Below are 24,251 nucleotides of genomic sequence, written 5' to 3' on the forward strand. Positions count from 1 at the left end.
TCTAGACTTTCTCCAGGTAAATCCAGAGTGATTCGCGCCCGTTTTCTCGTGGATGTGGGGACATAGCCCCATTAACAGAGAATTCTGCCCAGTGTTTGGTGTGAGTTAGGATTTTTCCCCCCCCTTTTTTCTTTTTATGGGATGTGCACATCATTGGCAAGGTGAGCATCTAATTGCCATTAAATTGAATGGCCGGCAAGGTCATTTCAGAGCCAACCCCATGGCTGTGGGTATGGGTTTGGAGTCACAATAGGCCTGAGCCGGTAAAGATGACAGATTTGATTCCCTAAAGGAAGGACAATAGTGAGCCAAGTGGGGTTTTTAAAAATGACAATCAATGATAGTTTCCTGATCACCATTACTGGGGCTAGTGTTATATTCCAGATGTTTTATTAACTGAATTAAAAATCCACCAGCTATCATGGTGGGATTTGGGCCCACATTCCCAGAGCACTGGTTTGGGTCCTTTGAGTACTGGCCTAGCAACATTACCACTGCACCGTACACGGCAGCAGAGTTTTGGGTGAGCTCATGTTTATGTAGGGTGGAAGATGACAGGATAGAGAGCACTGCAATAGTCACGTTTTTAGGTCACAAAGGCATGGCGGAGAGAATTGGCGCAGATGAGCTGAGGTGGGGATAGAGGTGGGTGGTATCGCAGGGAGATATTAGTAAGTTTTATTGCGGGAATGGATATAAGAACTAGGAGCAGGAGTAGGCCATCTGGCCCCTCGAGCCTGCTCCGCCATTCAATGAGATCATGGCTGATCTTTTGTGGACTCAGCTCCACTTTCTGGCCTGAACACCATAACCCTTAATCCCTTTATTCTTCAAAAAACTATCTATCTTTACCTTAAAAACATGTAATGAAGGAGCCTCAACTGCTTCACTGGGCAAGGAATTCCATAGATTCACAACCCTTTGGGTGAAGAGGTTCCTCCTAAACTCAGTCCTAAATCTACTTCCCCTTATTTTGAGGCTATGTCCCCTAGTTCTGCTTTCACCCGCCAGTGGAAACAACTTGCCCGCATCTATCCTATCTATTCCCTTCATAATTTTAAATGTTTCTATAAGATCCCCCCTCATCCTTCTAAATTCCAACGAGTACAGTCCCAGTCTACTCAACCCCTCCTCATAATCCAACCCCTTCAGCTCTGGGATTAACCTAGTGAATCTCCTCTGCACACCCTCCAGTGCCAGTACGTCATTTCTCAAGTAAGGAGACCAAAACTGAACACAATACTCCAGGTGTGGCCTCACTAACACCTTATACAATTGCAACATAACCTCCCTAGTCTTAAACTCCATCCCTCTAGCAATGAAGGACAAAATTCCATTTGCCTTCTTAATCACCTGTTGCACCTGTAAACCAACCTTCTGTGACTCATGCACTAGCACACCCAAGTCTCTCTGAACAGCGGCATGCTTTAATATTTTATCGTTTAAATAATAATCCCGTTTGCTGTTATTCCTACCAAAATGGATAACCTCACATTTGTCAACATTGTATTCCATCTGCCAGACCCTAGCCCATTCACTTAACCTATCCAAATCCCTCTGCAGACTTCCAGTATCCTCTGCACTTTTCGCTTTACCACTCATCTTAGTGTCATCTGCAAACTTGGACACATTTCCCTTGGTCCCCAACTCTAAATCATCTATGTAAATTGTGAACAATTGTGGGCCCAACACGGATCCCTGAGGGACACCACTAGCTACTGATTGCCAACCAGAGAAACACCCATTAATCCACACTCTTTGCTTTCTATTAATTAACCAATCCTCTATCCATGCTACTACTTTACCCTTAATGCCATGCATCTTTATCTTATGCAGCAACCTTTTGTGTGGCACCTTGTCAAAGGCTTTCTGGAAATCCAGATATACCACATCCATTGGCTCCCCGTTATCTACTGCACTGGTAATGTCCTCAAAAAATTCCACTAAATTAGTTAGGCACGACCTGCCTTTTATGAACCCATGCTGCATCTGCCCAATGGGACAATTTCTATCCAGATGCCTCGCTATTTCTTCCTTGATGATAGATTCCAGCATCTTCCCTACTACCGAAGTTAAGCTCACTGGCCTATAATTTCCTGCTTTTTGCCTACCTCCTTTTTTAAACAGTGGTGTCACGTTTGCTAATTTCCAATCCACCAGGACCACCCCAGAGTCTAGTGAATTTCGGTAAATGATCACTAGTGCATCTGCAATTTCCCTAGCCGTCTCTTTTAGCACTCTGGGATGCATTCCATCAGGGCCAGGAGACTTGTCTACCTTTAGCCCCATTAGCTTGCCCATCACTACATCCTTAGTGATAACAATCCTCTCAAGGTCCTCAACTGTCATAGCCTCATTTCTATCAGTCGCTGGCATGTTATTTGTGTCTTCCACTGTGAAGACCGACCCAAAAAACCTGTTCAGTTCCTCAGCCATTTCATCATTTCCCATTATTAAAACTCCCTTCTCATCCTCTGAAGCACCAATATTTACCTCAGCCACTCTTTTTTGTTTTATATATTTGTAAAAACTTTTGCTGTCTGTTTTTATATTCTGAGCAAGTTTACTCTCATACTCTATCTTACTCTTCTTTATAGCTTTTTTAGTAGCTTTCTGTTGCCCCCTAAAGATTTCCCAGTCCTCTAATCTCCCTGCAATCTTTGCCACTTTATATGCTTTTTCCTTCAATTTGATACTCTCCCTTATTTCCTTAGATATCCACGGTCGATTTTCCGTCTTTCTACCGTCCTTCCTTTTTGTTGGTATAAACCTTTGCTGAGCACTGTGAAAAAATCACTTGGAAGGTTCTCCACTGTTCCTCAACTGTTCCACCATAAAGTCTTTGCTCCCAGTCTACCTTAGCTAGTTTTTCTCTCATCCCCTTGTAATCTCCTTTGCTTAAACACAAAACACTAGTATTTGATTTTACTTTCTCACCCTCCATCTGTATTTTAAATTCCACCATATTGTGATCGCTCCTTCCGAGAGGATCCCTAACTATGAGATCATGAATCAATCCTGTCTCATTACGCAGGACAAGATCTAGGACCGCTCGTTCCCTCGTAGGTTCCATTACATACTGATATGTAGCTCGATGCTTAAATGAAATATGAATGCGAGGTTTCAAATGGTTTGGGTCTGTCACAAATGGTTGATAGTGTCATCAAGCAGTACTTACTTATCAATAATCTCTTTGGTGATGATTAATTTTGGATCTGCTGCACAACCTCAGACCTCATTGAAGCCTTGGTCCAAATATGGATGCAACAGCTGAATTCTAAACACGAGGTGGGAGTAATTGCTCTCAATACCAAGGTAGCACTTGACTGGGTGTAGCGTCAGTGAAATCAAAGTCAGTGGGAATCAGGGGGTAAACTCTCCACAGGAATCATATCCATCACAAAGCAAGATGGTTGTGATTGTTGCTGGCCAATCATCTCAATCTCTGGACATCACTGTGAGAATTCCTCTATGCAGATCGAACCATATTCAGCAGCTTCATCAATGACCTTCCCTCCATCATTTTTGTGAGGGCCACAAAGAATCCAGCACGAGTCTTCAGTATACAAAGAAATAACATTTATTTACAATAACATATATATATACACACACACAACAGCAGCAACTTCCCTTGCAGCTAACTCCTCACTCTCTGCTGGTTCCAAACTGGCCAGCTTTATTTGTGCAGGGAGTCTGCTAATGATTTCTCCGCCCCCCTCATTGGGGAAGCTCATACTCCCACAGAATTGTGGGATTGTCATTAGTCCCCAGCCAATGGTAAGCAGGCAGGTTATAACATCCCACCCCCCCCAAAGTCCAAGGGATCCACCGAAGACCCTGGTGAAGGAGGGCGTCGGACTAGTTTGGCCACAGGCCGGACCCCATTTGCACGAGGCGCTGGATCGGGCGGCACGTAACGAGATGGAGACCGGCGTTTCCATGATGAACGGCGCAACAGTCGTGCATCCATGACCCGTGGGCCCGAGGATTCCCCCTCTGAGGTGTCTTGTGTCTCCATCTCGGAGTCAGAGTCTGCTGCCTCCGTCATCTCGCCGTCTTTATCTCCACGCGGTTCTGTCACGACCTGCGCAGGCTTTGAGTGAGGCACCAGAGGAAGATTGTGAGGAATACTTTCCATTGTGTCTGGTCTCTGTGGCTGTAGAAATGAGCTCCTGGGGTGGGGAATCTTTGGAACTGATAGTCTTCTGGACTGAACATGGTCTACATGTTTGCGCTGGAAACGACCCTGGGCTTGCACCTGGTAAGAGATAGGGCCCGTTTGGCGAAAGATTACACCAGGGACCCACTGGGCACCACCAGCAATATTCCGAACGACGACTTGGTCACCGGGCGTAAACTGCCGAATCGGCCGATGCCGAGAAAAACCATGTCCCTGCCGTTCTTGTGTGCGGCGTACTTTTGCGCCAATGTCCAGGAAAACCATGCTAAGGCGGGTGCAAAGTCTCCGGCCCATTAGGAGTTCTGCGGGAGCTACCCCAGTCACCGCATGGGGGGTGGTCCTATATGAAAACAAAAAACAAGCCAGTCTCGTGTCCATCGACCCGTAAGACTGCTTCTTGAGGCCTCGTTTGAATGTCTGCACTGCGCGCTCCGCCAACCCATTTGAAGCCGGGTGGTAAGGGGCAGTGCGGATGTGGCGTATGCCGTTCATCTTCATGAACCTCGCAAACTCCTCACTTGTGAACGGAGTGCCGTTGTCCGTGACCAGCACCTCGGGGAGGCCTTGCGTACTGAAAGACAAACGCATCTTCTCGATTGTTGCGCACGACGTTGTGCCTCCCATCTTATGCACCTCTAGCCATTTAGACTGGGCGTCGATTAATAGAAGGAACATGGATCCTTGAAAAGGGCCGGCGAAATCCGCATGCAAGCGCGCCCTAGGCCGCCCTGGTCATTCCCAGTGATGTAGGGAATGTCGGATGTAGGATGTAGGATGCCGGCGGAAGCTTCTGATGCTTCTGGCAAATGGAGCAGCTTTGGGCCACCTTCTCAATGTCGGTGTCGGGGCCTGGCCACCAGACATAACTCCGGGCCAACATTTTCATTTTGGTCACACCTGGATGCCCATTGTGCAAGTCTCTCAGTATCAGCTCCTGTCCTTTTTCCGGGACAATCACACGCATCTCCCACAAAAGTCTTCCACGCTGAATTCGGACAGCTTGGAGGAAAATGCCTGCAACTCGCCTGGGAGCTGTCTATGCTGCCCACCATACAGGACTATGTGCCGAACCTTTGACAGGACTGACTCCGTCTGGGTCCACTCACGGATCTGGGATGCCGTGACAGGCAAGGTGTCCATAAAATTTAGGGTTGCAACCACCTCAGCTGTCGTGGGGGTCGACATGGGGCCGGTCGATAAAGGCAATCGGCTCAGTGCGTCTGCATTCCCTATCTGGGTTCCTGGTTTGTGCTCCAGAGAATACTCGTATGCAGCGAGCAACAAAGCCCAGCGCTGGATCCGTGCTGAAGCAATGGGCGGTATTGGCTTATCCTCTGTGAAAAGTCCCAGCAGAGGCTAATGATCAGTCACAATAGGGCTGATTTAGCTCACTGGACTAAATCGCTGGCTTTTAAAGCAGACCAAGCAGGCCAGCAGCACGGTTCGATTCCCGTATCAGCCTCCCCGGACAGGCGCCGGAATATGGCGACTAGGGGCTTTTCATAGTAACTTCATTGAAGCCAACTCGTGACAATAAGCGATTTTCATTTTTCATTTTCAAGTGGTGGTCATATACGTACTTGTGGAAACGTTTCACTGCAAAGACCACTGCCAGGCACTCCTCCACGATCTGCGCGTACTTTTTTTCCGCTGCAGTCAGTGTGCGGGAGGCGAAAGCTATCGGCCGCTCGGCCCCGTTCTCCATCTTGTGGGACAGGACGGCCCCAATACCATACGGGGATGCATCACATGTGACGAGCAAAGGCTTTCCAGGATCATAGTGGGTTAGTAACCCAGACGACGACAATTGTTGTTTTACCCGCCGGAAAGCGGTTTCTCGCGGCTGACCCCCAACCCAGGTGTGATTCTTCTTTAACAGAAGGTGCAACGGGGCCAGCGTAGTTGCCAGATTGGGGAGGAACTTTCCGTAATAGTTTACGAGGCCGAGAAACGAACAAAGATGCGAAGTGTCAGTCGGGGCGGGGGCCTGTTGAACCGTGCGCACCTTCTCTGCAACGGGGTGCAAACCTTCACGGTCCACCCGATAATCCAGGTAGACTACTTCCTTCGTCTGAAAAACACAATTTGTGCAACGTAAACGAACTCCAGCCTCCGAAAAGCATCGAAGGACAGCCTCCAAATTTTCCAGATGTTCCTGCTCCGGCGTCCCTGTGATCAAAACATCATCCAAGTAGACAACAACACGCGGTAAACCTCTCAAAATGCCCTCCATAACGCGTTGAAAAATAGCGCAGGCAGAGGATACTCCAAAGGGCAAACGTTTATATTCATACAGGCCCCGGTGTGTATTAATCATTACATATAGCCGGGAGGCAGGGTCCAGCTCCAACTGCAGGTAGGCGTGACTCATATCTAATTTTGTGAATGAGAGTCCGCCTGCAAGCTTCGTGTAGAGGTCCTCTATGCGAGGCATTGGGTATCGGTCGAGTCGGGAAGCCGTATTCACTGTAAGTTTATAGTCGCCGCACAAGCAAACTGTGTCTTCTGGCTTAATTACAGGTACAATTGGTGCTGCCCAGTCAGCGAAATGGACGGGCCTGATGATACCCAAAGTCTCCAAATGAGTGAGCTCCCCTTCTACCTTCTCGAGCAAGGCGTAAGGCACCGGGCGCACCCGGAAATAGCGCGGCATGGCTCCTGGTTCGACTTGGATAAGGGCTACAGCCCCTTTTATTTTCCCCAAACCGGGCTGGAATACATCTGGGTATCGTCCTAGCCCCTCAGTCAACCCTCCAGAAACTGGAGGATGTGCTGCCACTGCAGCCGCAAATGGCGCAACCAGTCCCGACCCAACAGGCTGGGCCCATGGCCGCATATCACGATAAGTGGGAAACGCACATCCTGGCATCCATAAACAACAGGGGTCATCGTCGTTCCTGCAATGTCCAATGGTTCCCCTGTGTAGGTGGCCAACCTGGCCTGTGTGTCGGTTAATGAAAGGGTCTGTATACCCTGCTTGATGCGGTCGAATGTCCTCTGGGCGATCATGGAGACCGCTGCGCCAGTGTCCAACTCCATCTCAAGCGAGTGACCATTGACCCTTACTGTCACTTTAATGGGGGCCACACAGGGAGCTGCCACACAATGCAGCTGCAGGCAGTCATCCTCCGTCTCCACGGCCCCTGGGCTGGCCCCAGTTTAGGTCAGAACGACAGCGCCTCTGGCGCCCCCAAGACCGGCGTCCGCGACGGGGTCGACGCCTATAAGTCTGACACGGACATGGCTCCTCATCCATTGGTTCTGGAGAAGGCTCCCTTCGGGGAGTAATGTCCGACAGCCACTGGCGTCGATCTGGACGTCGCCTCGCCCAAGGTGCTGCAGGGGGACGCTTTCGGACGGAAGGGGTTGCGCCCCAAGGCATACACCTCCATTCCCTGTTGCTCCTGCACTCCTCGTTCTGCGCTCTCTCGGGACAATACTATTTGAATGGCCTGTTGAAAAGTCAATGTTGGCTCGGCTAACAACTTTCTCTGGGTGGCTGCATTGTTAATACCGCAAACCAAACGGTCGCGTAACATTTCTGATAAGGTCTCACCATAGTCACAGTACTCCGCAATCCTGCGTAGCCTGGATAGAAAGTCGGCAAGGGATTCTCCTGGGATCCTCTCAGCGGTATTAAACCGGTAACATTGGACTATCGTGGATGGAGTTGGGTTAAAATATTGCCCCACTAAGTTCACAAGTTCATCATACGTTTTGGTGTCCAGCGCAGCTGGGTACGTAAGGCTCCTAATCACCCCAAACGTATGCGGGCCGCAGTCGGTGAGCAATATGACCACCTGGCGCTCATTTTTGGTGATGTTGTTTGCCCGGAAATAGTAACACATCCGTTGTGCGTACTGGTTCCAGCTTTCCAGCGCAGCATCAAAAACATCCAAACATCCATACAGAGGCATGGTGTAATAGAAAACAACTTCCAACCTGTGTCCAACAAAAATTCAGAGAGGTGGCTTCAGCAGTGTAGACAGCTATTCACTTTAACCCTCATCGCCAGTTTTGTGAGGGCCACGAAGAATCCAGCACAAGTCTTCAGGATACAAAGAAATAACATTTATTTACAATAACATATATATATACAACAGCAGCAACTTCCCTTGCAGCTAACTCCTCTCTCTCTGCTGGTTCCAAACTAGCCAGCTTTATTTATGTAGGGAGTCTGCTAATGATTTCTCTGCCCCCCTCATTGGGGAAGCTCATACTCCCACAGGATTGTGTGATTGTCATTAGTCCCCAGCCAATGGTAAGCAGGCAGGTTATAGCAATCATATAGAAAGAAATGGGAAAATTCAATGATGATTGCCCCCCCAGTGTTTGGTTTCATTCACAACTCAAAGAAAAAAGAACACTGCAGCACAGGAACAGGCCCTTCAGCCCTCCAAGCCTGTGCCAAACATGATGCCTGTCTAAACTAAAACCCTCTGCACTTCCAGGGCCCGTATCCCTCTATTCCCATTCTATTCATGTGTTGGTTCGTCAAGATGCCTCTTAGAGGCTGCTATTGTATCTGCAGAATTCCTCAGCTGGTGAAGCAGGCACTGCCCATTTGCTGCAAGACTTTGTCAATACCCAGGCTTGGAATGATAAATGGAAAATTACATTTGCGATGTACACGTGCCAGGTAATCACTCTCTCCAAGAGAGTCTACTCACCTCTCCTTGATATTGAATAACATGACTATCATCAAAATCCCCACCATTAATATTCTGGGGACCACAACTCATAGGGATAATGACGTAAGTACTGTGGCTACAAGAGCAGTTAATACGCTCTTCGTAGTGAGTGACTCAGCTTAGGAGATCACAAAGACCTTCCACCATCTGGGACAAAACAAGTCTATATAATATAATATAATATAATATAATATAATATAATATAATATATAAGGCTGATATAATATTATCCACTTTCCTGAAGGATTACAGCTCTGAAAACAGACAGGAATCATTGATTTATAGAATGGTTATGGCACAGGAGGCCATTTGACCTGTTTTGACCACGCCAGGTCTCTGCAAAGCAACTCAGTTAGTCCCATTCCCCACCGTTTTCCTACATTTCCGCAAACCTCTTCTCTTTGGGTGCAGTATTAGTAGAGATTGTAGTATTGGGAAATTGATGAGATTGAAGGCCAATAAATCCCCAGGGCCTGATAGTCAATATCCTAGAGAACTTAAGGAAGAGGCCCTACAAATAATGGATCCATTGGTGGATATTTTACAGGATTCCATATACTCTGGAAAATTTCCTCCAGATTGGAGAGTAGCTAATGTAACTCCATTATTTAAAAAGGGAGGTAGAGTGAAAACAAGGAATTATAGATCAGTTAGCACTTAGAAAACAGTGGCAGGATCATACAGTCTGCATGGATTTATGAAGGGAATAGTATGCTTGACAGATGTACTGGAATTCTTCGAGGATGTAACTGGCAGAGTTGATGAGGAGGAGCAAGTGATTGTGTTAATTTGGACTTTCAGAAGCTTCCGACGAAGTCCCAGATAAGAGATCAGTGTGCAAAATTAAAGCACAGGGGATTGGGGGTCATGTATTAAGATGGATAGAAAGCTGGATAGCAGACAGGAAACGACAGAAAGTAGTTGAGGCCAAAACATTATAAGAAGGAGTTGGATATAGCGTTTGAGGCAAAAGGGATCAAAGGACATGGGGAGGAAAGGCGAGGACAGGCTATTGAGTTGGATGATCAGCCACAATCATAATGAATGGCAGAGCAGGCTTGAAAGGCCGAATGGCCTACTCCTGATTCTATTTTCTCTGTTTCTATGTTTCTGCTGCCACCGGCAAGTTCCCCTCTAAGCAACATATCGTCCTGATTTGGTATTATATCACTGTTCCCTCACTGTTATAGAATCATAGAATCACAGAAAAATATAATGTGGAAAAGGCCCTTTGGTCCAATTGACAAAGTAGCACACCCCATCGATCTTTATAAGCATTCGCTCCCTCTACCGCTGGCTCACCATGGCTGCAATGTACCATGTACAAATGCATGGCAGCACCTTGCCAAGGCTTCTTTGACAGCACCCCGATGCAAACATGGCATCTCTACCACCCAGAAGGACAAGAGCAGCAGGTGCACGGGAATACCATCGCTGGCAAGTTTCTTCCTTCCACGTCACACAGCATCGAGACTTGGAAATATCTCATTGGGTTTGATTCCCTGCTGGGTCACTGTCTGTGCGGAGTCTGCACGTTCTCCCCGTGTCTGCGTGGGTTTCCTCCAGGTGCTCCGGTTTCCTCCCACAGTCTAAAGACGTGCAGGTTAGGTGGATTGGCCATGATAAATTGCCCTTCGTGACCAAAAAAGGTTAGGAGGGGTTATTGGGTTACAGGGATGGGATGGAAGTGAGAGCTTAAGTGTGTCGGTGCAGACACGATGGGCCGAATGGCCTCCTTCTGCACTGTATATTCTATGTTGTAGCATCTCGCTGGACCAAAATCCTTCCAGTCTCTTCCCTAATACTTCACTTCACGCGGCTCATGCAGAAAATCAAGAAGGCAGCTCCCCACCATATTCTGAAATGTAATTAGAGACGGACAATAACAGCGAGCGTTGCAATGACGGCATGTGCTGTGAAATGAATGAGATTAAATTCCGTTGCCAGGGAGTTGATGACTATAGGGAAAGGAGTTTGTTGTCGGGACCAGAGGGGTGTCATCCTAAAGTCATAATAAGAGGATTATATAAAATCAAAATCAGTCCTCAGTGTATGATTTGTTTTATTGGATTTATCTTTGCACAAAGCGCTGTGTTGAAAATTGGGTCAGCTGGTAAATGAAAATAGATCTCAGCTGCGACCCTTCCATGCAGCACTCAAATATTCTGTTCATTTATAAGAATATCTCAAAAAAGACCATCACCACCGGATGTCTCAAGGCGCTTTACAACCAATGAAGTACAGTTGAATTGCAATCACTGCTGTAATGTCGGCAACACGGCCACACAGCAGCCAATTTTGCACTCAATAAACTCCCAGAATAACAATGTAATAATGATCAGACAATTTGTTCTTTTGTGGTGTTAATTTAAGGATAAATATTGGCCAGAACACTGGGGAGAACTCCTTTACTTATCATGTCACGGGATCTTTTACATGTACTTGATTACCACCCCCCCCACCCCCAGAATGTGTGTCCGTCTGAAGGACCCTCCTCATCCTCGCAACCGTACCCGCCCAAATAAAGCTGGAGATGAGCCGCTCAAACATTCGGAACAAAGACTTGGGGAGGAACACAGGGTGCACTGGAATAAGAACAAAAGCCTCGGCAAGATGTTCCTCTTTACTGATTGGATGTGGCCTGCCAGAGATAATGGGAGGCTATCCCACCTCTGCAGGTCCGCCTTAACTCTATTCACTAAACTTGTGCAGTTTAGTCTCCATAGTCGTACCCAATCCCCCGTCACCTGGACCCCTAAGTATCGAAAACTAGTCCCTGCTAACCGAAACGGCAACCGCCCCCCCCAATCCGCTCCCCCCTTCCTGCCACCGTGCCAACCACAAACTATTCACTCTTCCTATTTCTAACTTATAAGTAGAGAAAGCCCATAGGCTCTGAAAAAGGCCCATGTTCTTCCCCATCGAATACCTCATGTCCCTCACATGTAGCAACAAGTCATCTGCATAGAATGATACCCTGTGTTCAACCACCCTACTCACAATCCCACTGCATGCATTCGAGGCCATCAAGGCAATGGCCAGCAGCTCGATTGCCAGCACAAACAACAGGGAAGACATTGGACACCCCAGCCTCATTCGCTGATGCAACCGGAAAGACGTTGATCTCGTGGTGTTGGTACAAACACTAGCAAACAGGGCCGCATGCAACAGCTGCACCCACTGCACAAATCCAGGACCCACCCAAATTTCTCCAGTACTGCGAAGTGGTAGTATCCCCCACTCAACCCGGTCGAATGCCTTTTCCTCATCCAACAACACAATTATCTCCGCTTCCGACCTAGCTGCAGGAGTAAGCATCACATTCAACAACCGCCTCACATTGGAAGGCAGTTTCTGTCCCTTCACAAACCATGTCTGGTCTTGCCCTATGACCTCCGGCAGACAAGGCTCCAGCCTTAAAGCAAACACCTTGGCCAAGAGTTTGTCATCTACATTTAGCAGTGAGATCGAGTGGCACCTCCAGATCCTCCCACAATTCCTCCCCCACCTTGGGTAACTCCAAACCCCCAAAATCTCTACCATTCCTCGCCCATCCTCCGGTGGTTCCAACTTGTACAGCCTCGCTCAAAGGCCCTAAACACTCTATTCACTTTATCCGGCACAGGGACCAGCCTTCCCTCTGAATCCCTCACCTGAACAATCTTCCTGGCCACCTCCTGTCCCTTATTTGATGAGCCAAGAGACGACGGGCTTTCTCCCCATACTGGTACTGCGCCCCTTTTGCCTGCTTCAGTTGGGGAACTGCCCTGTCCGTGGTTAACTGGTCAAACTGTGTTTGCAGATTTTTCGTACATGCCAAAAGTTCTGGGGTCGGGCCTTGCATATCTCCAGTCTACCCCAAGGATCTCATCCACCAATTTCTTTTTTTTTATATTTAGTGTACCAAATTAATTTTTTCCAATTGAGAGGCAATTTAGTGTGGCCAGTCCACCTACCCTGCCCAAACACGGGGAGAATGTGCAAACTCCACACAGACAGTGACCCATAGCCGGGATTGAACCTGGGACCTCGGTGCTGTGAGGCAGCAGTGCCAACCACTATGCCGCCGTGCTGCCCGTCATCCAACAATTTCTGTTGCTCCTCCCTCGCCTCCTGCTCACATGTGCATCTGCCTTATACGCTATGATCTCTCCCCTCATCACTGCCTTCAGTGCCTCCCATAAAGCCGAGGACGGGACTATCTCGATATCGTTATGCTTCACATACTCCCGTATGACCTTCAAGCATCTTAGACAAAAGCCCAAGTTCGCCAACAACCCAACGTCTAACTGCCATCCCCCATGACCCTCCTGTCCGACCTCCAACACCAGATCCACCCAATGTGGACACGATCGGAAATAACCATTGCCGAGTACTCAGCTTTCTTCACACCATTGAGAAGAGCCTGACTCATAACAAATTCATAAATCCTCGAGTACACCTTGTGCACTGAGGAGAACAATGAGACTCCTTCCACCAGGATGCAAAAACTACCACGATCTGCCCCCCCCCCCCACCTGCTCCATAAATGGGGACAATATCTTCCTCATTCCAATAGGGGTCAACGACTTCAGTTGGAGTGACCCACCTTCGGTTCTAACGCATAGTTTAAATCACCCCCAAAATCAATTAATGGATGGTCAGATCCGGTACTGTAGCCATCAACCGCCTCATGAACGGTACATTGTCCCAATTTGGGGCGCACACATTCAATAGGACCACCGACTTTCCCTCTACTACTTCCCTACGAACATCACAAATTGACCCTCCTGATAATAATAATAATCTTTATTGTCACAAGTAGGCTTACATTAACACTGCAATAAAGTTACTCTGAAAAACCCCTTGTCGCCACATTCCGGCGCCTGTTCGGGTACACTGAGGGAAAATTCAGAATGTCCAAATTACCTAACAAGCATGTCTTTCGGGACTTGTGGGAGGAAACCGAAGCAGCCGGAGGAAACCCACGCAGACACGGGGAGAACGTGCGGAGTCTGCACGAACAGTGACCCATGCCAGGAATCAAAAGTGGGATCCTGGCACTGTGAAGCAACAGTGCTAACCATTGTGCTACCATGCCGCTCAGATCAGCTATTACACTCTCTGCCCGGAACTGAATCCTGTTGATTAATATCACCACCCCACCTCCGGCCCTACTATCAAAGCCCGAGCGGAACACCTGGCTCACCCAGGCTTTCCGAAGCCTGGTCTGGTCCCGTACCCGAAAATGGGTCTCTTGTAAAAACACAAGGTCGGCCCCCAAACTTTTTAAGTGTGAAAAAACTCTCTCCATTTTTACAGCTTCCCCTTGGCCTCGCACGTTCCAGATGACTAGCCTTGTTGGGGGCCTCTCACCCATCCCTACCCTCGAGTCAGCCATTACCACCGTGATGCGTCAAACAGTCAACACCAGTTCCTAGGCCCCAGGCCCATCTAAGATGGTCACCTGTCCCAACCCATAGGTGAAACAAAGAGAATCTTCTGATTACTGTTAGCTCCTTACAACCACCCCCCCCCCCCCCCGCAGCAAAATCCGCCCTCCCCCACCAACTTCCAAGGAAGAGAAGAACAAAGACATAACACAATATATTTCAACATTTACAGCCAACCCGACCCAACGTTCACAAACACACTACCAACCCGCCTCAATCCAGTCCTTTATCCTTGATGAAGATCCCAGCCTGCTCTGGCGTGTTGAAGTAACGATCCATCAAATCCAATGTGATTCTCAGTCTCGCCTGACACACCACCCTGAACCAAACATCCTTGTTGTTCAGCACCGCCTTCGCCATATTAAAGGCTGCCCTCCATTCCGTCAACTCCGTTCCAATGTCTAGGTAAATAGGCACCATGTGCCTGTTCCAATCAATGCGCCGATTGTTCTTGACCCACTCCAGGACCCGCTGCTTCTTCTGAAAACTGTGAAAGTGGACAATCACCAGCTATGGTGGCTCAATTGGCCGTTGCTACTGCCGCAGAGCCAGGTGAACCCACCACCAATTGAGAAAATATCTCTGCAAAAAATCCAGGCACTCCACACCCTCCGGCAAACACACACTCTGAAATTCAGGTGCCTCGACCTGTCATCCAGATCTTCAACTTTAGCCTTCAGGCTCTTATTGCTATCCGCCACATTCAAAATACCTCCAACGAGGTGAGTTGATCATCGTGCCTTGAAAAAGCTTCCTCCACGCCCTTCAGCATTGTGGTGAGATAACCACTGTAGTTATGTGTACTGCAGTAGGGGGATGTATGCCTGTACCTGTAATACAGGTTCCTCCGGTCAGCCCCTGCCGGCTAGCTCCGCCCACAGGGAGCTTATGTATAAATGTATGAGAGCTGCTCAGAACCTCAGTCTACAGTTGCGGATGGAGGGACAACATCGTACAGCAATAAAGCCTCTATTGTACTAGCCTCTCGGCTTTGAGTATAATTGTTAGCGCCACAATTTATTGCTGTACGATGTTGTCCCTCCATCCGCAACTTCATCCCGCCAGCAGCCAGCACCAACACCGCCAGCACCTGCATCACCGCCTGTGCCGACGTCACCACCACAGCTACGCCGATCACAGCGGAACGTCCGACCACCGATTCGGCTCAACCTGTAACCTGCTAACCGGATGGACTCTTGATTTTCCTTGTTGGACCCTCTTGTAAATAGCATCCTTTGTATTAGAGTTACATGTCACCCCCGCCGGACTCATTTTTTACAGGGGGTGAATGTGGTGAGATAACCACTGTAGTTATGTGTACTGCAGTAGGGGGATGTATGCCTGTACCTGTAATACAGGTTCCTCCGGTCAGCCCCTGCCGGCTAGCTCCGCCCACAGGGAGCTTATGTATAAATGTATGAGAGCTGCTCAGAACCTCAGTCTACAGTTGCGGATGGAGGGACAACATCGTACAGCAATAAAGCCTCTATTGTACTAGTCTCTCGGCTTTGAGTATAATTGTTAGCGCCACAAGCATCTCCCCTTGCTCCTTCGCCACATTGGCAGTCTTGTCCAGCTCTTCTCATATAGGGCCCAAAGCCTCCTCGATGGTGGCCTTGAACAACTCTTTGATCTTCTTCACTTCCCGCTCAAATTGCCCATCCATCGGCCTTCCAAACTTCTCCACTGTGCCATCACCCCCGCAAGTGTCTCTGGTATGATGGGTGCAGCTGCCTCCGCCATTTTTCTACTCCAGACACCATTGTCGGGCTACCAGCCGTGTGTTTCTTTCCTGGGGCCTTTTTCGCTGAGGCTTTTGACATTCCTCTGTCGACAATCCGTTCCCCACACCAATTAACTGGGTTGGATCACAAAATCTCCCTCAAATAATGGGCAAAAAGGGCTGAAAGTTCAAGGACCCCAGCAGGAGCCACATTTCATGTGACTTGCTCTCACGTGTTGCCACCGGAGGTCCTTCTACCACATTTTTGTGTGTGAACGTATTTCCTAATTTCACTCTTGAATGGTCTGACTCTGTTATTTTGACCATGTCTCCTAATTCTAATTACGATCCTAGAATCATAGAATCCCTGCAGTGCAGAAGGAGGCCATTCGGCCCATTGAGTCTGCACCGACCCTCCAAAAGAGCACCTTGGCCCAGACCCCCAACCTATCCCCATAACCCAGTAATCTAACCTAATGTTTTGGACACTCAGGGGCAATTTAGCACGGCCAACCCATCTAACCTCGCACATCTGTGAAGTGCGGGAGGAAACCGGAGCACCTGGAGGAAACACGGAGAGAACGTGCAAATCCAGACCGATAGTCAGCCGAGGCAGAATTCAAACCCACGTCCCTGGCTCTGTGAAGCAGAAATGCTGACCATTGTGCCACTGTGCTGCCCGACCTCCCAGCTTTGGAAAAGGTCCCTCTCTATTTATTCCCCAGAATATCTAGAGAACGGCAATCAAATTTCCCCGTTTACCTGCTAAGTTCAGGGGAATACTTTTTCTCGAGAAAATGAACTTTGGTGTGGTCAGTCGGTAAGAACTTTGAGCGGGTTCCTTTGAAACTATGCCCTGCACAGAAGAAGAATTGAGACAGTAAAATGATCTCCTGAGGTTGGGTTTTTCCCATAACACTTAGTTGTAACCTGGCCATGTAAATCATTTAAAAGTAAAATTACAATCAATCACAAGCCATGTTATTCTGATTACGAAATACACGGAGCCAAATGGCAGTTGTTATTCATAAAAGGTTAAAATAAATTATTTCCTGGAGAAAACCCCTGGTAATGCTTCATTTCGTGACTGCATCTTATTTCCAACATTTCAAAAAATAGTCCAAGTTCTTGACATGAGAGTCCTGACGTGGAAAACCCATTTGTCAGCAGGAACCTAATCAGTGAATTTACTGAGCTATCGTTTGCCTCTATAAATATTGTGGTGAGACCCCCCTCCTCCCTCTTGAATTATTCAAAATATCCCTTTGAATGCAGCTGGTAGAATTTAAGTTAACTTAGTGACGTTTAAAGGGTGTCTTAACAAATCCATGAATAGGATGGGAATGGAGGAATATGGAGCATGGAAGTGCAGAAGGTTTCAGGTCAGACAGGGAGCATGGTCGGCACAGGCTTGGAGGGCCGAAGGGCCTGTTCCTGTGCTGTACTTTTCTTTATTCTTTTAGATTCTGTCTAATAGGGGCTGCTTAGCACAACGCTAAATTGCTGGCTTTGAAAGCAGACCAAGCTGGCCAGCAGCACGGTTTGATACCCGTAACAGCCTCCCTGAACAGGTGCCGGAATGTGGCGACTAGGGGCTTTTCACAGTAACTTCATTTGAAGCCTACTCGTGACAATAAGCGATTTTCATTTCATTTAATACCAGCAAATATGAAGCCCATGGCAACCCAAAATTAAAATTCATCTTCAGCCCTCCCATAGATGAGTCTTGTTTTCTTAAGGGCCACGCATATGGATGTCCCCTAAATGTCAATATTCTTCCAACCCCCCCCCCCCCTGACAGTGCTGGTTCTTTATACTGTTTTGTATGTATATCCTCAGGTACAGATAATCTCGTGACACCTTACCTAAGTGGCTTTTCTTCGTGTGTAAGCTCCTTTCAAAAGAGATCAAAGGCACATGCAATCCTGTCTTTTCCGAGCACTCATACTACCACATGGAGGTCACTGAATAACACTCGTGAGGGGCAACCGTAGCTGACTTTATAATAATAATAATATTTATTAAGTCTACTTAACTTGCCTTCAAAATGGCCATCGGGTGCTTAGTCTGTGAACTGTTTGTAATCACGTCACCTGACTTTTAAAACCTGCATGGTCTTTGTTTTCATATTTTATTCCTGTTCAGAATCCTGACCACGCACGGCTCTGATTTTAACCCACGCATTTCTGCACAGTTAAAATCAAGCCCTTCCAAGTTGCGGCTTGATTTTGAGTAGGATTGAGTTATAACTCGGCATTACACATCTTCAATTAATTCACAGATTGGTCAAACTAATGAATATTTACCGTATTGGTGAATGAAAGCAACAAAATGCAAGGGCAGCGATTAATTTGATTTAAAACAGCCATGTGATTGCCGAAGAGATTACTTAGTAAAGCTGCTTAGTGGCTATTCATGGACCACGGATGAATAAGCTGTGTTGTATGCTATCCGAGGGAGATGATGATGGCACATTGATGTGGGAGTGCAGTCACATACAGATCTGGTCGGGGACAGATTGCAGGATTCCTTCTCTGAGCCAATTTGCAAGTCTTATAGAATCTTAGAATCATAGAATCTACAGCGCAGGAAGTGGCCATTCGGCCTTTGAGTTTGCACTGGCCCTTGGAAACAGCATCCTACCCAAGCCCACACCTCCACCCTATCCCTGTAACTCAGTAACTCCACCCATCCTCACTCTCCACTGGAATAGTACCGGATGATTGGAGGGAGGCGAATGTTGTTCCCCTGTTCAAGAAAGGGAATAGGGAAATCCCTGGGAATTACAGACCCATCAGTCTTACGTCTGTGGTGAGCAAAACACTGGAAAGGATTCTGAGAGATAGGATTTATGATTATTTATAAAAACATAGTTTGGTTAAAGATAGTCAGCATGGTTTTGTGAGGGGCAGATCATGCCTCGCAAGCCTTCTTGAATTCTTTGAGGATCTGACGAGACACATTGATTTTTTTTTTGATTTAAAAAAAATAAATTTAGAGTTCCCAATTAATTTTTTTCCAATTAAGGGGCAATTTAGCGTGGCCAATCCGCCTAGCCTGCACATCTTTGGATTGTGGGGGCGAAACCCATGCAAACACGGGGAGAATGTGCAAACTCCACACAGACAGTGACCCAGAGCCGGGATCGAACCTGGGACCTCGGCGCCATGAGGCGCAGGGCTAACACACTGCGCCACCGTGCTGCCCATATGAGACACATTGGTGAAGGTCGGGCAGTGGATGTGGTGTATATGGATTTCAGTAAGGCATTTGATAAGGTTCCCCATGGTAGGCTCATTCAGAAAGTCAGGGGGTATGGGATACAGAGAAATTTGGCTGCCTGGATACAGAATTGGCTGGCCGAAAGAAGACAGCGAGTGGTAGTGGATGGAAAGTATTCCGCTTGGAGGTCGGTGACCAGTGGTGTCGCGCAAGGATCTGTTCTAGGATCTCTGCTCTTTGTGGTTTTTACAAATGACTTGGATGAGGAAGTGGAAGGGTAGGTTAGTAAATTTGTCGATGACACGAAGGTTGGTGGAGTTGTAGATACTGTCGAGTATTGTTGCAGGTTGGAATAGGATATTGACAGGATGCAGAGCTGGGCTGAAAAGTGGTAGATGGAGTTCAACCTAGATAAAGTTACGTAGGAACATTGACCAATACAGTGCAGAAGGAGGCCATTTGGCCCATCGAATCTGCACCGACCCACTTGAGCCCTCACTTCCACCCTATCCCCATTACCCAATAACTCTGCCTAAACTTTTTGGACACTAAGGGCAATTTAGCATGGCCAATCCACCTAACCTGCAGATCTTTGGACTGTGGGAGGAAACCAGAGCACCCGAAGGAAACCCACGCACACACAGGGAGAACGTGCAGACTCCGCACAGACAGTGGTCCAGCAGGGAATCGAACCTGGGACCCTGGCGCTGTGAAGCCACAGTGCTAATCACTTGTGCTGCAGTGCTGCCTGGTGAAGTGATTCATTTTGGAAGGTCAAATTAGAATGTTGAATACAGGGTAAAGCACAGGTTTCTTGGAAGTGTGGAGCAACAGAGGGATCTTGGGTTGATCTTAGATTAGGATAAATGGTCGGCACAACATCCAGAGAGTGGTGAATCTGTGGAATTGGCCACCACAGAAAGTAGTTGATGCCAAATATTGTGTAATTTCAAGAAGGAATTAGATATAGCTAGGGCAGCACGGTGGCGCAGTGGTTAGCATTGCTGCCTCACGGCGCCAAGGTCCCTGGTTCGATCCCGGCTCTGGGTCCCTGTCCGTGTGGAGTTTGCACATTCTCCCCGTGTTTGCGTGGGTTTCGCCCCCACAGCCCAAAGATATGCAGGGTATGTGGATTGGCCATGCTAAATTGCCCCTTAATTGAAAAAAATGAATTGGGTACTCTAAATTTAAAAAAAAGGAATTAGATATAGCACTTGAGGCTAAAGGGTTCAAATAATATGGGGGAAGGTGGGATCAGGGTAATAGACTTGATGATCAGCCATGATCATAATGAATGGCGGAGCAGGCTCGAAGGGCCAAATGGCCTCCTCCTGTTTTTATATTCTATGTATGTTTCTGTGTATTCCGATCCCAGATCAGACCCCAGTATTGACTCGGATACTGGGCAGAAACACTGACATTTTATTTTACTTTTGTAAGACTGTGAGGAAAGGATACCTCACTCCAGGTGTGATTACACAAAGAAATAGGGACATGGCACATTGAAACAAACGTTATCACTAACACAGTATTAACATCTTTGACACCACACCTGAAAATAACTTGCAATTACCTCTTAAACAATACTACTTAATACAGTAAAACTTCTATTCCCCCTCAAACAACAAGAAAATAAACCATGTCAGCTGCTGGACGTGGCGGGGTGGGGGTGGGGGGCGCTTTCAGGGGGCATGGGAAGGCCTGAAGAGGGGGGCCCTCAGAGACCCCGTAGCAGGGTGTGCTCACTTGGGTGGGGGTATAGGGTAATGTCCATGTGTGTGTGTGGGGGGAGGTGACAGTGCCCATGGGTGGGGGGTGTGGGGACCCTCAAGCTCAGTTAGATATTGGTGCACCCTTTCAAGATGGTACCCCAATATCTGAGGAGACGGCCTGACCACAACTTCAGCTCCCCAGTGATGAAAATAATTCGAAGTGTGAGCTGAACCGGTGAGAAGCTCCCCAGGGCTCAAAAAAGTGACTAAGGGTCGTTAGATAGCAGTGAGGAACTAGCCGTCAGAGCCAATGAAAAACCCTCGGCAAAATCCACCATTAATGACATACAAAACCTTTTTGTCAGATCACACCCTGCAACAGGTCGATCAGATACTTTGCTGCTTACGGATTTAAAAACATTTCTTCATGGCAATACTGACTTTTGTAGCGTCTCTCTACTCCTCAAGTGGTCCATGTCTACTTGGTACGAAAGGAGTCTGGTCTGAGAGACAATAATTCCAGGGATCTAAAATGATCCACTGCCAAATTTTCTATAACATCATATCATATTATGTGTTTAATATGTTTTTTAAATTGCTGCAGTGGTGATTGCTTGTTGATGAGATCTTGAGGCTTGTGTGTTTAAGCATAAACCCTTTTATTGGTAGGATTTTAATTATGTACAGTTCCAAATATGGTCTTGCATGGAGCTGTTCCATGCTGGCATGCTGCTTAATGAGTTCTGTCCCAGACTGTTCCCTGACCATGCGACTACACACATCCGTGGCAGGTGACACTCTCCAGTCCCACGTCGACACTCCGTTATAATGCATGCAGGCACGTCTCATCACAGGGTAATAAAGTTTTATATCTTTTTTTTAAATTTAGAGTACCCAATCTGGGCGGCATGGTAGCACAGTGGTTAGCACTGTTGTTTCACAGCGCCAGGGACCCGGCTTCGATTCCCAACTTGGGTCACTGTCTGTGCGGAGTCTGCACGTTCTCCCCGGGTCTGCGTGGGTTTCTTCCAGTTTCCTCCCACAAGTCCCGAAAGACGTGCTTGTTAGGTAAATTGGACATTCTGAATTCTTCCTCAGTGTACCTGAACAGGCGCCGGAGTGTGGCGACTAGGGGATTTTCACTGTAACTTCATTGCAGTGTTAATGTAAGCCTACTTGTGACACTAATAAAGACTATTTTTTTTCCCAATTAAGGGTCAATTTTAGCGTAACCAATTCACCTACCCTGCGCATCTTTGGGTTGTGGGGGTGACCCCCACACAGACACAGGGAGAATGTGCAACCTCCACACAGGCTGTGATCCGGGGCCGGGATCGAACCCGGGTCCTCAGTGCCGTAGGCAGCAGTGCTAACCACTGCGTCAACGTTCCCCCCCTAACAAAGTTTTATATCTTGACAAATCTTTCAAAATATTGGTCTGTCACATGTGAAGGAATGGTAATGGACTCTGTTTATGGTACTTAGGTTGTGTGATAGAGTTTCTTCTCTTCCAGCATTTCAATTCAACATATTTTTCATCGACCATTTCATTACATTGGTTCTTTTCTATTCGCATGACCATTTCATGCGTTTCTGGCACGTAATCTGTTTCTTTCTCTGTCTGAATTGCTGATTCTGTCGTCAATTTCAATGTTGTTACCTCTTCAGTTAATTTCTCATTGCCAAACTTCTCTTCTTCAATCTCTTATTCTCCCGATTCAATTCTTCACTGGACTTATGTTCTTATGTTCTAGTTGTGTTTTCATCGAGCTCATCTTATTTTACATCATCTCATTAATTTCTCCTTCTACTTACCTTCATTTTGTAAACATGGAGGGAGGGTGAACAGCCAGCTGTCATGGTGCACGTAGGCACCATCGATATAGGTAGAAAACGGGATGAGGTCCTACAAGCTGAATTCAGGGAGTTAGGAGTTAAACTAAAAAGTAGGACCTCAAAGGTTGTAATCTCAGGATTGCTACCAGTGTCACGAGCTCGTCAGAGTAGGAATGTCAGGATAGATAGGGTGAATGTGTGGCTCGAGAGATGGTGCAAGAGGGAGGGATTCAAATTCATGGGGCATTGGAACCGGTTCTGGGGAAGGTGGGACCAGTACAAACCGGACAGTCTGCACCTGGGTAGGACTGGAACCGATATCTGAGGGGGGGGGGGGGGGTATTTGTTAGAGCTATTGGGAGGATTTAAATTAATGTGGCAGGAGGATGGGATCCAATGTAGGAAGTTGGGGGGAAGTAAAACGGGATCAGAAACAAAAAGCAGTAAGGGGGAAAGTGTAAGGCAGAGAAGCCATAGTGAAAAATCAAAAAGGGCCACAGTACAGGGTACAGTGACTGAGGTGAGTGTGAAAAGGGAGGTGGCCAATGCAGGATTGAGGGTGTTGTACCTAAATGCGCGCAGTATACGGAACAAGGTAAATGAGCTTGTTGCGCACATTGAAATTGGCCGGTACAATGTTGTGGGCATCACAGAGACGTAGCTACAAGAGGATCAGGGCTGGGATCTAAATATCCAAGGATATATGTCCTATCAAAAGGACAGGCAGATGGGCAAAGGGGACGGGGTTGCATTGTTATTAAGGAATAAAGTTAAATCGATAGCAAGAAGCGATATAGGATCAGAAGGCATAGAATCTCTGTGGGTAGAGTTGAGGAATTGCAAAGGTAAATAGACCCTGATTAGAGTTATGTACAGGTCCCCTAGCAATAGTCAGGATGTGGGGCAGAAAATAAACCAGGAGATAGAAAAGGCATGTAAAAAAGGCAATATCACAATAATCATGGGGGACTTCAATATGCAGGTGGACTAGGAAAATCAGGCTGATAGTGGATTCCAAGAAAAGGAATTTGTGGAATGTCTAAGAGATTTTTTTTGGAGCAGCTTATGACAGAGTCTACTAGGGAACAGGCAATTCTGGATTAGGTGATGTGTCATGAGGCAGATTTGATTAGGGAACTTAAGGTGAAGGAACCCTGAGGGAGCAGTGACCATAATATGACAGAACTTATGCTGCAGTTTGAGAGGGAGAAGCTGCAATCAGGTGTAACAGTATTACAATTAAATATGGGTAACTACAAAGACATGAGGGAGGAGCTGGCCAGAGTTGATTGGAGAAAGAGCCCAGCAGGGAGGACAGTGGAACAGCAATGGCAGGGGATTTGGGGGATATTAGGGAGACACAACAGAAATTCATCCCAAGGAGGAGGAAACATGCTAAGGGGAGGACAAGGCATCCATGGCTGATGAGTGATGTCAAGGACGGCATAAAGGCTA

The 24,251-nt window shown here is 47.3% G+C and overlaps 1 long non-coding RNA gene across 1 annotated transcript in view; it reads right to left on the minus strand.

Annotated features, from left to right (window-relative positions):
* LOC119970721 overlaps nucleotides 1-18,018 on the minus strand; it is a 50,584-nt gene extending 32,566 nt beyond the window's left edge. Inside the window, exons 1-2 of the long non-coding RNA XR_005461666.1 lie at nucleotides 17,892-18,018; nucleotides 16,789-16,882 (exon numbers count right to left, since the gene is read on the minus strand). This is a non-coding gene — a long non-coding RNA (uncharacterized LOC119970721). The remainder of the gene's footprint in view (nucleotides 1-16,788; nucleotides 16,883-17,891) is intronic.
* Between the last annotated feature and the right edge of the window lie 6,233 nt (nucleotides 18,019-24,251).

Source organism: Scyliorhinus canicula, chromosome 8 (genome assembly GCF_902713615.1).
Source record: "Scyliorhinus canicula chromosome 8, sScyCan1.1, whole genome shotgun sequence".
Taxonomy (NCBI): domain Eukaryota; kingdom Metazoa; phylum Chordata; class Chondrichthyes; order Carcharhiniformes; family Scyliorhinidae; genus Scyliorhinus; species Scyliorhinus canicula.